This window comes from Triplophysa dalaica, chromosome 7 (assembly GCF_015846415.1).
Source record: "Triplophysa dalaica isolate WHDGS20190420 chromosome 7, ASM1584641v1, whole genome shotgun sequence".
Taxonomy (NCBI): Eukaryota; Metazoa; Chordata; class Actinopteri; order Cypriniformes; family Nemacheilidae; genus Triplophysa; species Triplophysa dalaica.
The window spans coordinates 13,521,075-13,537,853 of NC_079548.1; the positions used below are offsets into that span (position 1 = coordinate 13,521,075).

At 35.8% G+C, this 16,779-nt stretch overlaps 1 protein-coding gene and 1 long non-coding RNA gene across 3 annotated transcripts in view; one reads left to right on the forward strand and one right to left on the reverse strand.

Annotated features, from left to right (window-relative positions):
- The window catches only part of LOC130425839 (uncharacterized), a 154,909-nt gene that overhangs the window by 27,982 nt on the left and 110,148 nt on the right, over window positions 1-16,779 (reverse strand). The gene's annotated exons all lie outside the window — the stretch shown is intronic.
- On the forward strand, window positions 67-15,290 carry LOC130425984 (uncharacterized). Of its 2 annotated transcripts, none has more exons than XR_008907120.1 (4): window positions 67-93; window positions 6,626-6,696; window positions 9,074-9,185; window positions 14,366-15,290. It is a non-coding gene; the product is annotated as an uncharacterized LOC130425984 (long non-coding RNA). The 2 variants fall into 2 exon arrangements; XR_008907119.1 differs by lacking the exon at window positions 67-93 and adding an exon at window positions 875-1,023.

The following is a 16,779-nucleotide window of genomic DNA, read 5'->3' on the forward strand; positions in this document are numbered from 1 at the left end:
GATTCATGCTACCTCAAATACTCCTCATACAGAGTATGAGATGCATTATCCTTAAGCACACGTGCAGCACAACTCCTCATGGATTTCTCTGCTGTAAGTTTAACTCTATTTCCATATTTTGGATTAGCTTGTTCATGCTTCATAAAGTGAACTCATGTTTTTCTTAAGTGTAGCCGTAACATGTTGAGGACAGTAAAAAAAGGGAAGAAAGCAACTTTGAGTAAGGTTTTTGTAAAGGCTCTTATCACTGTGCCGTTGTATCACAATGATCTGGACCATGACAAATTCACAACATCTTTATCTTCCATGATCAGATAGACTACATGTTGTTATAAAAATACTATTCATATTTCTAGATTTAGATGCCATAGTTATACTAGAAATATCATGGTTAAACTATACTGTTGTGTGATGAATAATGTGTTTCTGTGGTTTTACTATACAAAAGCAGTTAAAGTACTATAGACTGCGTAGTAACCTGGACAGGGTTTCAGCCTATAGTCCCAGACTAATATATATGTTATATGTTTATATGCTAGAGGTGTCTAACATATACAAAACAACTTGCTCTGAAATATCTTAAAATCTATCAGTTTTTCTGTTTTGTGTCAAGATGCAGAAAGTGATGTTTTTTGTAAAGCATGTTTTTAAAACAACTTTAATATCCTTATTTTAGGCCCAGTACTGCTTAAGAAATCCCTGTTTGGGCAGTCGGCTTGACCACGTGAAGTGGGAGCATTTAAGGGTTCAGGACATAACTCAAATGTACATTTTGGGCACCCTTTGTAAATCACACATCACTATTAACTTGATGATGCAGCAAGCTGTTTCACTATATGAAAGTATGACATGGAGATTAGGTGTATGAGTGGGGAGTGTCTATGAGTGCTCTGGGACAAGCCATCCATCAAGGGTTTTTTCTACTTATGGCTCAAGATGCTGGAATGCGATCCAGGTCTTCCATGACATTGCAGGCCATAAGCATCTATAGAAAATGAATGGATGTATTATTGTTGCAAACAGGTAGGCCTAATTAAAAAATAACTACATTTTTGTCAAATATACTGTATAAAAGATGTTTGAATCAATGTGTTAGAGCTAACCCGGGCTTCTTCAATAAGAGACTGGTGACTCCCAGGGGTTTATTTGCAGAAGTGCAGGTTTTTTTTTGCCAAAGAGCTGAATAATAAATGCATACCCAGCCAGCCAGTTATTGTATTCTTTGTTTTTTTAAGGGTGACTTATTTAGACATATTTATAAGCATTTATTAAATAGGAGAGTGTCCAGAATATAGTGGTGTTTAATATAAAGGAGCACTGAATCGCCTTGGAACGCGCAGCATTGTTTGAGGTGTTGACGTAAAAAGGAGTCTTGGAGATGACGTATTTTTGTTGGCGAAACCTGGAAGCGAGTAGCATTTAAGGGCAACGGTGTTCTGCCAATTTATGCTACCCATAAAACTGTGCTACCCTCGTGATGTGGTTGGGATGTGGTTGGGTTAGTCCTGATTGGTATGGACGTAGCAAAATTTGATGGGGTTGCATAAATTGGCAGAACACCGGTTCCATCGGAGTTTTGTTTTTTGGGCTTTGTGGTACATCGCCGGAAATATGATCCGTTGTAAAAAAACTCAAAATATTATCAAGGTTTATTCTATGACATAAAACACACCAATTAAAACATTGTTGTAATGCCTCATATGTCTTAAAAACTGCAGTTGCTAACAAGTTGGTAAACCTAACTACTTCCTTTGGTGGGGAAGTTAGATGTCACACATTGTTTTTCATTGAGTGCAAAATTTTAATAAAACAAAATGGCATCAATAACTATACAAAGCAAAATAATCTGGCTCAAAACCGTAGAACCATATTGTTTCCAGACAAAACAAATATTCCAATAAACCACAAAGCAAAACATAATATATAAATAAACATACTAAGAAAGTAAATCGTATAAAAATAATATAATTTTACAATACAAACCAATTATAAAATTTAATGACTTTTGATTTTTCATTTTAATAAGGGCACATGAGAAGTATTTTAGATCCTTTCTGAATACAATAAACAAAGGAATAGATTTAAAATATCTGCAATTATGTATAAAATGTTTCGCTAATAATATAATAATATTAATCAAATCTTTCAAAACAGAGCCCTCCTTCGTAATTCCATACAATTTAACATGTGAATTAAGTGTGAAACCATCAGCAACTATACCCCTCTCTACGATCCAGTCCTGCCAAGCTTTCCAGAAAGACTGAGACAAATAACAAGCAAAAAAAGATGTATGTGAAGTATACATATCATTTTATATTTTAAATGTAATTTCTTTTAGCTCGGGGAGAATAGGAAATTTGTTCTGAAATTTCACATTTTTATTATCAAAAATATGATCTAATGTATTTTGTAATAGTTGACACAAGAGACATGACTGGCTGATCATTTGTCTTATATATCTGTTAGTGCAGAATTCGTCAAAATCACAAATAATAAGGGGAAGCATTGGATTAATTTTGGAGTAGGAAGGGGAACATCACAATAACATTTTAGGGTACTGCATTAACAAAAGTACAGAATTGCTTTGGATGACAGGCAAATCCGTGTTTTAAGTGAAGGAATTATAATAAAGCATATTACCATTCTCATCCATTACTGTTTTTCAAATTGCTATGACGACTTTTGCAATACTTTTATCAACTTTTCTAAACTCTTAACACAGCAACACAAATAAAACACACAATGGGCAAAACTGTAAATTTCATGTTCAAAATCACACATTGTAAACTCCAACACTGATTTCCAAATTACAATAATACATTAAAACAATAGACTGAGTCAGCCAAAACACTAACACCTGTTCTCTACCCACATATACATTTTGTCAATCATAGCATCTCTCAGCAACCAGCAATTCAATATACTGTTAGCTTTTTGCATTAATTTCACAATTTTCCTTCATACTAATCTTTACGGTGGGTGGAAAAATTCGATTCACATATGAATTGCAAATTCAGTCCTCTATCGATTCTTATCATTCACGAGAGCGAATGATATCGATTTCGATATCGATTTTTTTACGAGAGCGGTGCTGCACCCGGACAGCCAAGAGACCGCACAGCGTCAGCTCAGCAACAGCGATGGCGGGGTTAAAAGAAATACACCAAGGCTCGAGACTGCGAATAAATAGATTTCAAGACAGCGCGAGATCATTTTTACAAGTAGGCCTACTCACGCATGTGCGACCTGCAAATCTGGAATTTATTCTAGTCTTTATTTTATGTGGAAAGACGAGAAGAAACGCAGGACCGCCACCATTGCAGCTTGTGTGTGATCAGCCCATTCGTACGAATTGCGTATAAATAACACACGCTGTGCAATATCTTGTAATGCGCACGCCAAAGTTCGATTTTGCGTGCATACAATACGCCTATTTTTGCGTGAATATGATACGCCAATTTAGCGTGTGTGCATATTAAGCAATTTGTCTCATTAACCTGTCCCCAAACCCTAAACCCAATGTTAGCGTCCGTGCATAACAGTATTATTTTAATTATTTCAGTGTTTCCCCTTCATCTTTAAAAATGGCTGCTCTCAGGTACAAGCAAGCATTGGCGTATCATATGCACGTAAAATCGAACTCTGGCGTAGGTATAAAACGATAATGCAACAGCGTGTTATTTATACGCAATTGATGAGACCAGGTTGCAAAGATAGTCAACCGCGTGTCACTGATGTTTCCCAGAGGCCTGACATTTTTTCGGGAATACCTCGGGATTTGAAACAAAAACGGTGTGTTCGACTTGAAGCAGTGCATGCTATGCCGGTTCGAAATTTTGTCCGAGCATCTCAGGAGCGGCTGCACCATTATGTGATGACGACACAGCCCTTCATGATTTGGTTTTGTGCATAACTTTATTTTTGCTCCTTTTTCATAAAGACCCTTTACAATATTACATAAATAATTCTAAGCTGCAGTTCATCACGTCTCCGCAAGATGGCACTACGAGACCGCACATTGACGCTTCAACAGTTATTAGATGCAGGTAGAGCTCAAAAAACAGAGGATAATCAAGCTCGCATAAAAGAGATGCCTGCAAAACCTTCCAAGTCATTTGTAGCACACGCAGGACACAAGAAAACAGTGTACAAAGACAAGCAGATACGTTTGAAAACAAAAAACAAGTTTGAAAACACAACATGCAACAACTGCGGAGGACAACTGAACCATTTTCAAAGATGCTGCAGGTCGACACATCATAGAGCTAACAACTCAAATTCAGCAAAGCTCAAATTTCACAAGATGGGAAAAATGTTGTACTCACAGAGGATGCAGTATATGAAATCAATCCTGATGTGTCAAGAAATTTGGATTAAGATTATGTCTATGTCATACACAGAGTTCAACATTCCTAACAAACTCAGTCACAAGTAGAGATTGCAATGGGGTCCGCAAAGGTCATCATTGATTCAGGTGCAAGCTTAACATTTTTGATGACACTACGTTAAGTGCAGCATCACAATACAACCATCTGATGCCAAGATTTTTGCATATTTTGAGTAAATTACAACCTTACTTTAACAAATTTAAATGGAAACAACTGCATGGCGGTACTGTAACATGCTATCTATTATGTTTCACAGCCAAATTTGTAAGTGAAAATCAAATTTCTTTGTTCTGATTAACACAGAGAAAGAAATTTGGAAGAATGTCAGTCACCAAACAGAGCTCATCCCCCATTCACTGCTATAGTAGGGAAAATAAATGTCAGTGGGGGTCTGTTTGGGTGCTGACATTCTTCCAAATATCTTCCTTAGTATTTATCAGAACAAATAAATTTACATATGTTTGGAACAATCTGAGGTTGAGTAAATAACAGAATTTTCAACAGAACTGTCAACAGATTTGAATCATTGTATGTGTATTGTTTCATGTAAGCATCCACCCAAGAGGTGTCAAGTGATTTTCAGATTAGGAAATAAGGTTATGCCACATTGAATTATGTATAAAAACCAGTGTGCAGTATTGATCTTTCTGCATTGTTTGAAACACTTATTACTATTTCCATCCAATTAAGTCCATACACCCAACTCAATCTCTTACCAACTCCTTTATCTATAAAATTATATATAATTGTTCTCAATGACAGCATCTCCACATGACATGTTTTGTCCATGTTTTTTATACTCCACCACTGAGACTTATCAAAATGAAGTCAAAATTTCTCAGTGTGTTCAGCAAGTCTCAAGAAACGTCCTATTTAATAAACAAAAATGAAATCAAATTAAATTGAATGCATTTAAAATAAAAGGTCAGTCGATGAAGCAGTGAAAAAATGGTATGCTCTTATAACAAAAATTTTAGTCCAGATGTTAGACTAGATTTTTAGTCTAGAATAGATGTTGTTGCAAAATAGGCCTCTATGATGGTAGGGGAGAGCGGGGTAAGTTGTCACATGGGTAAGTTGTCACACTGGTCATAACTCCATATTGCCACTTTGTTTGACTTCTTCTTCTATAGTCAATTTCCCGTTCACATGTGGTCAAGATCGCTCTTATCTGATATTAGCACAGTTTTCTTATTTTTCTTCTTAAAAAGTAAAAAATTGGCACTTTAAATTTTATGCAATACAACTCTGTTAGATATGAATGATAAAAATGATTATCTTGCACAAAATAGAGGAGACAATAACGTGTCTTTTGATACTTTAGCTGACGTGCTATGTTGAGCTAACCTTAAGATTTAGCCAACATTACCACACATGTCAGTTTGGGGCAAGTTGTCTCAATGACTTTGGGGCAAGTCGTCACATCTGACAACTTGCCCCAGTACAAATATATCTAGACATTATAGAGATCTCCTGATCAATGGGCCACCTGGCAGCAAAGGAGGGGCAAATTCCTCTGGATGGATGAAAGACACGCACTTTGTTGACTTCCTGAAACATTTCAGTGAACATACAAAGTGCTCAAACTAGAAGCCCTGTATACTCCTTTTGGAAAACCACGAGTCTCATCTGTCCATTGATGGACTCAATTATGCAAAAGAAAATGGCATAATCATGCTGTCATTCCCAACCCACTGCTCAGATCGGCTCAAGCCATAAGAGAGGTCTTTCTACGGGCCACTAAAGAGGCACGTCAACAGTGCGTGTGATTCCTGGATGAGGAACATCCCAGGGAGGACAATGTCAATTTATGACATTCCTGGGTTTGTGGCAAATGCCTATCCTCTGGCTGCAACCCCCTGAAGATTCAGGTTAGCTTTAGGGTGGCCGGGGTTCAACCTTACAACAGAGATGTATTTCTGGAAACCAAGTTTGCCCATGCCCAGTTATGCTTCTGCTTCCACCAGCTCACCCTTACCCAGCAATGCTATTGCTGACAGCAGGCTACCAACTCCAGAGGACATCCGGCCATATCAGAATGGATCTATGTGCAAGCCACCGGACGTTTGAGTTTAAAGTTCAAAGTAATGCGTTTTGATTGAAATGTGTACAGTTTGGCTTGAAATAATTGTTTTTTTCGAATTCTCTAGGCACGATTGTTTATATTTCCAGTTCTGGTTTGAATATAAAAATGAAAATCAATATTCACAATTAAGTAGTTGTGTTCTTATTTTTAGATAATCTAGTGTGACAACTTACCTGCCAAAGTGCACATCCTCTATTCAACAGTCTACAACTCCGTAATGAGGTAAGATATGAAAATGTAATGAATACAAATTATGTGCCCAAGAAGTCATTCTTTCATTTGGTATAACATTTATACCGCTGTAATGTATGGTGCTCAGTAAATGTTACACAGTGTGAAAAGTGTGACAACGTGCCTCGCTCTCCCCTTTGCATCAAGGTTGTAGGAGGTGCGGCTCATTATCAAAATAATTATCTACCTCAACATTTTACTCACAGGTCTCTAAACAAACATTATGCAGCATGCTTAGAATGCAGAACTGATCTTTGAAAAGCTTGGCTAACCTGCATTAACAGCCTGTGTAAGTCTATTGAAAGAATAGATCAGATCAGAACTGTGATGTGATTATGATGGGGACTTTGTGGGTTATAGATAAATCAGTAACACTTTACATTAAGGTACCCTTTATGAAGCATGTATAGATGTGTTCATTAATGATTAATAAGTAATTCACAAAGGCATTTTAAAGTAGTTAATAAGTAGAAATAAACAGGGAAATTCTTAGAAAATACCTCCCAAATAATAAAATGTAAGATATTTTACTTTCACACCCACCATTATATATATTCTTATTAGACAGTGTGAAAACTGGGACATTTGAACTCTTTTCCTCCTTAGTTCTACAAATCATAAAAGTACTCTTGTTAGCATTATAATGTAATATCATTTTCAAAGCCATAAACAGAACATATGTTCAAGAGTTGCTGAAGACCAGCACTACTGGGACTGAATACCACAAGATCATCTGCATACATAATGTAATAAAAAATATTCCATATCAAACCAGTTTTCAGGCTTTCAAGTATTTAGAAAAGTCATTAATATAGAGATTGAACAAGACTGGAGACAAAAATCCTCTTTGTCTCGCACCATCAATAACCCAGAAAGGAGCAGAGATTGTATTGCCCCACTTTACTTCCAGTGTCTGGTGGGCATACCAATAACTCTCACAATATATTTAGGCAGTCCTTTTTTTGTCAACTTTATAATTAGTTTTTCATTATTTACTCTATTAAAAGTGTTTGATGCATCTATGAAACACAAAAACACTGATGAGTTTTTATTTCTGTACTTATGTTTCTTTAAGAGCATACATAAGCATACATACTTGCTAATGGCATAATACACCTCGTGTGTTGTTGTCAATATTGGATCATTTAAGTAAGATTCATCCATCAATACAAACATACATTATCAATACTTTAAACACAACACAAATTAAATCACAAATTTAAACCAAAATCAAACACAGCATCAACAAGCAGTATCAGCTTCCATTTAATCTAACATCTTTTTAAAAACATCCAACTAGACCAGCTCTCCTAAGTTTCAATTAGCTTTGCAAGTTGTTTCAGGCAATGGGAGCAGCAAATTTAAAATATTGTTTCCTGTTTCAGTTCGCATGCTTGGAACAGAAAATAAAATAATTCTTCCAAATGAAGATTGTATCCTACTTGCTTTTTACAGATATAGTTCTGTAAATAAGAAGGGAGCTGACCAAGGATTTATTTATATATAAAAACATACCAATGTTTTAGTCTACGGACTAAGCAGGCTAACCAACACTAGCGTAGGGCACACATGCATGTGTGAGGGCCCTACAATTTGTTACAAACCATGGTAAACAGTGCCCAGAGCATGTAAACACGGAGAAAATACATGCATGCATATCACATCACCATAGTCTTCTAAAAACATAAAAGTAGCACCAACAGGTATTTTTTCGAGTCAATCAAAGTTTATTTATAAAGCACTTTATAAAAAACATATATTCTTACATTAGTTTGTAAATCAGAAGATTGTAAAAGCATAAAAATAAAAAATTCCATCTGAATGCCTGGTCACCCCTACCCTTAAGCTTAGCCCGAGGTGCAGCCAAAAGCAAATGGTCAGCAGATGTAATTGCTCTTAGTGGAGCAATATTTAAACAATAAGTCAAATATTTAGGTGCTAAACCATTGAGAGATTTAAAAACAATCTTAAAATTAATTCTACAATGGACCGGTAGCCAATTAAGAGAGGCGGGACAGGGGTAATGTTTTTAAATACTAAGTAAATATTCAGTGCTGTCCACAAAGTCAACACCATTCATTTAAAGTCAGGTGGATGTAAACCTCTAAAAATGGTTTTGGTGTAAAATAAATTATGTATAATTTCCTAAAAAACATTTATGTTATATTAAATCTTCTCAAGGACATTAGTGAATGAAAAAATAGATGTATAAATGAAACAATAACAATTTACACCTAAACCATTTTCCGAGGTTTTACACCCACCTGACTTTAAATGGATGGTGTTGACTTTGTGGGCAGCACTGAATGTTTCTATCTATTGTAAGTTGATTGTTCTAAATGTAAAAAGAGGAATCTCAACATTGCAGCTACTGCTGGACATGAGTCAAATATCCAGAAATGCTGAAAAAGCAAAGATTTTGGAGGACCTGGGGATTGTTTTGAAGATCGGTGGACAGTTTAATGACTCATAACAAACAAGTAAGAATTAAAAACTATAATTAAACATAAAAACTGTCATTGAATGTTTAGGTAACATCATACAGTATTAAGAATCAGGGGTATGTAAACTTTTGCCCTGGGATATTTTTAGAAATTCTGTTATTATTCTTAAGTCTGAACTTTATGTTGACATTTCTTTAGTGAAATATCTTGCTCAGGGCAGGACTAAATAAAAAAATAAACCTTAAGGTTCAGCTTTTGCAGATTCTGCAAGGGGTATCTAAACTTTTGAGCACAACTGTAACTGTTACCGTTTCAGACTGTGCTTAGAACGTTTCGGTGCAATGGTGGAGAAACGCTCAATTATTGTATGGGAGACTTTTATAATTAAAGGAGGTTATTCCAATTAGTTTCTTATTTACATGTAATGATTTAATAGTTTTCCAAAATTTTAAGGAGTTGTTTAAATGTTTTGATGTTTGAGTGAGGAAATACTCAGCTTTAGCATTTCTAATGCATGGCACAGTCATTTAGTATTAAGCCAATCTGCATTAAGATCTGTATTCCTAGCTTTTACCCATGCTAGATTTCACTCATGGAACATATTGGATAAAAAAGCGGTAAACCAAGCATTATTTCAACCTTTTACCCTATATCTTTTGAAGGGGGCATGTTTGTTAACTAAAGTAGAAAATCTAGTATAGAAATATCCCCATGCTATATTAAGGTCAGGTATTAAAGTACTATATTCCCAATCAAAGTCATTTGCATCATGAAGGAAACCTTGCTCATAGAACTGTTTCAAGTCTTGCTTCATTATAATGCTCAATTTTGTTTTAGGAATTTTCGTGTCTCTAACCGTTGCGATGACACAGTGTCAATGATGTTATTAGCAAATTGAATACGTCGGTGGTACGTTTGTTAAAATTAATTCAATTAAATTAATACATTTTGGATTAACCCATCTGAAAGAGATTAATTGAGTCACAATAGGTTTTTAGTTAATCAGAAGATGAATCCAGCCAGTTCCAATTTAAGCTGCCAAGAACTATCTGATAACAGCTGAAACAAGGACAAAAGAGCTCGCAGATGGTGCTCTGTATATACTGTTATATTCAGAGAATTACAAACCTCAAGATCAAGAGCTAAACATTCTAATTGTTTACTAACTACTTTAGATGGTAATGTTTTAACATAAATCTGACTTTTTAAAAGAAAATTGCCACGCCCCCACCCATTTTTGGTCGATCTGTCCAACATACACTGTAACCATGAATAGAAATGTTATTGTCTGATAAAGCTTTGCTCAGTCAAGTTTCCTTTAAAACAATCTCACCCACATGTCGACATTCGTGACATACAGACACAGAAGTCACAATCACAGCCCCCGGAGGGTGATTTATTCAGAGTTTACGTCCAGATGAAGAATGTATTGGGGGAATTAGCAGTTTGCTGTGCTCGTGAGTGTCTTTAGTGGTGCTCCGGTGTGTGTAGGACATGTGTAGAAGAGAATAGCGGTGAGATAACATCTGCCGGTCGTCAGCAGTCGGTTCCGTAAGGGATACAGAGATACACGTTCGTTCAGTATAACATGGAGTCGAAGCTCATCCTTTCCTCCATTTCCCAAGCTTTTATGCTGGCTGGTAATGGGTAACAGGTGCTGACGACTGGCAGGTGCACTGCTCTTAATTTCCTCCGTTTCCATGGCGATGCTGATTGCGCACGGGGTGACTTGCCACAACCCAAATACGAACCATATCCATTTTTAGTTGTCTATTAGATCAAATTTCCTACAGTTTGCACATGGCTCGCTGCTGTAATCTTGGATGCGGCCGGCTCATCCTCGAACCCAACATGGGGGCAGCTATGGAATACGTCAACGCACCCCAGGTCGAGCGTGCCATTGCGGTACATCTGTGCCAGCCGACCACTGCAACCTGGAGGGGTCGACCAAGGCTGCGAGCAAGCTGCCTCCCCACACCATGACTATATCCTGCAAGCCAAGGCTGTGAAGCAGTTGGACGAGGGAAGACACGACCCAGCTGTCACGCATGAACTGCGTGTCTTGCCGGAAATCAAGTCTCAGGTTCACGCACAGCCGAGAGATAACTGAAGTTAGACATCAACATTAATAGCGCTGTCAATATGGATATTACGAATAACGTGCTATGATTACGAGATTATAGAGTTTTTACACATTGTATTTACATAAACAAGTTGTTGGACACTCCATAAACCAAAGAAGGACCTTAAAAACCATATGCTACCTACTCTTTAAGACCACAGAGCCGTGTTATTCTTCCGCTTGAAGTAAAATGGTACATGGTATTATTACTTCGACTGCATTTTTCTTCAGGAATGAAAGCCAGGATGCCTTGAGGGTGAGGAAAACATGGGGAATTTTGTTTTGTCTGTGAAATGCACAGACAAACTCGTGCAACACTTACGCGAAATTAAAACTTGAATGTAAATATTTACACCATCTGGATCATCCCCTATCTCCCATCTAGTGCACTTTTCATCATTCTCCACCTAGGACATAATAAATGTGCAAACAAGCGGCTGATATGAGGCGCCACTTCCGAGGCTCTTCTCGTGAAGGGGTAGGGACACTTGGGATTCCAAAGCGGATTTGATTGCACAAGAACCTTGAAGAGAGGCTGAAGAGTAGTGTGATGTCATGGAATTTCATGATTTGTTTGAGAACACGTGCTAGACTGTCAGTCTTATATCTCTTATGTGCGAATTTTATCAGCTCTTAATAGCATATCAGTTCATTGACGTCCTTAAGGCTCAGTCAGTTTTAATCAATGGAAAAAATATATATAGTTTTGATTTCGCTGGGTTGGCATCAATCTTAACACTTTACTGAAAACATGCCCTAGTAAAAAAGAATACATTTGAAATGTATTTTATACTAAGTATTATTTTAAGTGTTGTGACGAGTGAGGCGGGACGGAGCCGTAGGGGAATGACGCAGGGCCGGTGACGCGAGTGATAATGAGTGTCAGCTGCGCGTTGCACCGGCTCCGTATCTCTCACGGTGGAGATCGGAAGCATAAAAGGACGAGCGGCAGTGTATGACGAGAGAGGACCGGGCCCGGACATATGTTAAGTTAGTATTTATGTTCTTGTTCCTGCCGGCCTTTTACTTCCGTGTTATTGTTTGTTTATTTTGAATAAAGTTTGTTTAAATGGTCGCCCGTTTCCTCCTCCTTCCTTCCATACTTTGAACTATGTTACAAATGTATTAACATATTCACTAACATATGGCTTAAGACTTACTGATATAAAATTATAGTTATTATTTATTTCGAGTGCTACTTTTACACAATGTACATTTCTTTATATATAAAGTTTTAATGTCACTTTTGATTGGTAGGATTCTTTTAATAATATTATTCTTTTAATGAAAGACATTTAAAGTCTACCTCCTACTTCAATATATCTTTAGGTGAACCTTAGCACTACTTATTCACAATTAAAGTACAAATTAGTTGTTCCAATTTAGCATACTTTCAGTGTTCCAATTTATACCAAAAGTACAATTGCAGGGTATTTTATTGTGTACATATGCTATATGTGACTGGACTTGCAATTATATTGTTTGCCACCACTGGCACAACATCAGACCAGTGGTCATGGTGGCCCCCGCTGTGGCAGGTCTCCATTATTTTTCTGTGTAGGTGGCAATTCTAATTTCGTGATAATGAATCAATATTATTAATACTTACCACTCGGGGGCGCCAGTGAAAAACTTTCTGAACTAGCATGCATGCTTCTTTTTTTTTAAAGTTGACACAATGACTTTCGTCTTTAGTTTTCTTCTTTTAATGTTTTATAATAGTGTTAGTGAAGAAGGCGGATATTCTGATGTCACACTTTGTGACAACTAATTAAAAACCAAACAATAATGCTTTGTCAACCTCTTGCCAGCTGGTCTTTACTTTATTTCACTTCAGTTCAGTAACATAATCGTATAAGGTTAGAAAAGCAAAAAAGGTTACATTTATTCTTTATTTGATCAATTTCATTTTGATTTAAAAAAAGTATATTGTTAGGATTTGTAACAAATCTGCACTTAATACAAGGGCTTATTAAAAAAATACTTTCATAAATCCTTGGTTTTGCTTACACACACTGTATAGTAGTTAATGTTACACTTTTGCAAAACTGACAAAAATCGACAACTCTTTGACAAAACTGAATTCTTTCTGTTTAAAAGTATTAATCTCAAATAGGTAGTCTGGTATTTCATGATTTTAGTGTTTGCTTGGTTTATAGGGAGTTTTGTTAATCCATGTGTGTTGGGACAACATGACAGATTTTCATTGATCAACAGCAATATGCTGAAAGTTTAGTATATCTACATGCTTTGTTTTCATGACTTTACGGAACTTGTAATGTTTTTGAGCATGATCAAACATAAGGTCATGTTTAGGCCTAAGAGTTTTTTTTTTCAGTTTCACTTACGTCGAAAAGAAATACATTGCCTACCTTCTTGAATGTATGCTTTACTTAATGAGACACTGTAAAAATGCAGTAACCATTCAAAGCTTTCTCAGAAGTTTAACCATCACTGTAAACAGTTTCAACTTTGCAGGTGTGAGAACAAAGAGGAAGAAAGAGGGCCTAAATACTAAGAAAGATCTTTCTCTGATCTAATTTTGACTATTGGAAACAACTCTGGTATACCATTGGGAGGTTTTAGTCAAAAAAATACCTCTTTCTACCAGACCGCATTTTTCATAGACCATGTCAGGTGGAGGATTATTTATAGTTTAGACAAGTACAGACACAAAACACATGTGGGTCATGCTCCCTTATTATTTTATATTTGGCCTATTTAAAACTAAGCCTAATTTGCCATTTTAATAGTGAGTATATGACTTAATGATCATTCAAGCAGAACATTAAAATGATTCTATTATTGACATACTCTTGTAATCTTGTGTAAAGTGAGCTTGTTTTTTTCTTTATTTATAAAGCACAATTTAGTACAACTGTTGTTGTCCAATGTGCTGTACAAGGATAAAAATATAAACAAAAATACACATCCAACAAATGTGCTTGTTTAAATATTATAATTATTTATCCTTATTTATTTTTTATCTGGAACTATTTAAATATCAAGCTTTATATTGTCATACATTGTTTATTACTGATACCAGTTTCTAGGTAATCTAAGTTGTATTTTTCTCTGTTTGCTGTGTTATTAGATATATCAACTTCCTGGAGGTTTCAACAGTTTGCAGATGCTTTGTGTGATGTGCATCAGTGCACAATGAATGCTATGCATTGGTGGTTACACTGTTCCCCTGAGGCAAAATATTTCAATTTTAACAGAGAAGAGAGGATAGAAAAACCCTTCATTGTAACAACAGCAATGCTCCAACTCCAGCATGTCTATAAAGTATTTCATTTGAGCTCATTTTCACTCCTAATTGAAGGGAAGTAAAAATTTTACTTGTAAAATTGCATTTATTTTATAGTACACAACAACTAATAATTGTTTCACTTGACAAAATACGATGAATTAAAAGTTAACAGTGTAAAATCAGTATAAAAGAGATGAGTCTGACACTGACTGCGTGTTTGTCAATATCTTCAAATATCTACAAATGTAATCTCAGTGATCTTTTACATGTACAGTATGTTTAATTAAAAACTAAACAACACACAGAAAGAGAGAGAGAGAAATATTCATATACAACAGTGTATTAACAAAAGTGATTATATTTCAAATAAATGTAGACATAAATAACCTCTTAGTCGTCATATTCTAGTTGAATTTCACAGTTTTATCTGAAAAAGTAAGACAGTAATTGGATTGGATTCAATTTATTGTCATTACACATATACAAGGTGAATGTAACGAAATGGATTAAGAAGAAAAATACAGCATAACATGAGGAAAGTGGTGAGAAAAACAAATACACATAATACAACATAGACAAGACTTACAACAGTTGCAGACTTGTTGCAGACACTTGGGTCCTTTGATAAGGGGTTTTAATCAATCCAATTCAAGTTAGTTTATTTTGTTTGCTTTCTACTGTGTTCCCTGCTGTCTTCAGGAGTGGCGCTGCCATTGGCGTCTTTTAGTAATTACTGCTTGGCATATTCAAGAACCTTTTCTGTATTAATAAAACGTGTATGTTTATATTTACCAACGTCTCATGCCTACCTCTCTTCTAAAAGACTGAAGTTGTTTGTCTTTTCCCTGGGTGCAAGTCCTGGGGTGGCGTAGTCGGATTCTCTAATGATTTAGACTTGGGATTGTGTCCCAAACTGGTAACGCTATGTCACATATACAATTTATTTTCTTGCTGTGTGCCTATTAAAAGAATGTATTTGTCATAACCCAGACCAATTTTACTTCCAATATCCTTTATTAATAAAACAAATAGAAGTGATTTTTCTAGTCAACTGGAATGTAACATTGGCCAGTATTGCAAATGAACCAACATCACAAGAGTGACTGCCCTCAGTGCCCTGTAGTAGCATACTGAATGCAGTATATGCAGACTTTTTTTGCACATAGCACTGGAGCTAGAAGGTTTAAGTTTGGTAGCACAGGCCAAAACAGTAGAAGCACAAGTATAAATTGTTGGTTGTCATCATGACAACTGACAAAAGACATTCATGTTGCATACAGATAGATAAAGTAGGACCATATAATTAAAATGCAGTTACTATAGTAAACTGCAACAAAATTCTTAGACACTATAGTGTTTTTGAACTTTACTATAGTATACAGTGTTTATCAATTTATTACAAGGGCAATACACTTTTCAATAGCACATAGTATAGTTCACTAAAGTATTTTCTTGTGTTCAATTTCACGGGAAGACACTTAAGTTTTTCCGTTAGGCAATAGCTTCAATCAAACAGTAAACGCTCATAAAATAAACTCTCAGAGCAACTCTGGAGTTGAAGTTTATTTGTTCATATCCTCATACAGTGAAGACGCTGATGAATCCTCGACCATCACTCGTGTTGTATGTTAAACTGAGAACATTATTCACTCAGACACACAGAACAGCCAGATCACATTTTAAGAACAGGATTCCGGTCCGCAGACGAAATAACGTTATAATATCTCGTCTAGTTTTGGTCAACAAAAATTAAGAAACAGTTTAGCATAGTTTTTATTGTGTATACCAAAATTTGTCGTTTATTTAATTTTTCAACAATATTGCATTATACATTTAATTATAGTAATCTTCTTTTCGTCACATGATAAAGGTTCGTTGACGAAAGCAAAACTAATTGTTAAGATCCATGATATAAAAAAAAGTTCAGGGTCAATCCTTAAAATCACATTATCATGCTGTTTAAGTATGGAAAAAAGGTATATAAAACTTTTCTCATCTCTTTCTTTTTTCACATATCAAACTACACTTTTATCTGCTTGATGCACTTTTTTTCTGTTGTTGTATTTGAATAGTTTGTCTCTAGGGAAGAGGGTGAAGTACCTCAATGCTTCAGTCCACATTACAATACAACAGCTGCAAACCGTTGTGAACTCAAGGAAACTTAGATGTCTAGTAATATCAGCAGACTGTAGTCTCTATAACATCTGAGCACATCTATGTGTCCGTCACCTCCACAACAGTTATCATCTACAAAA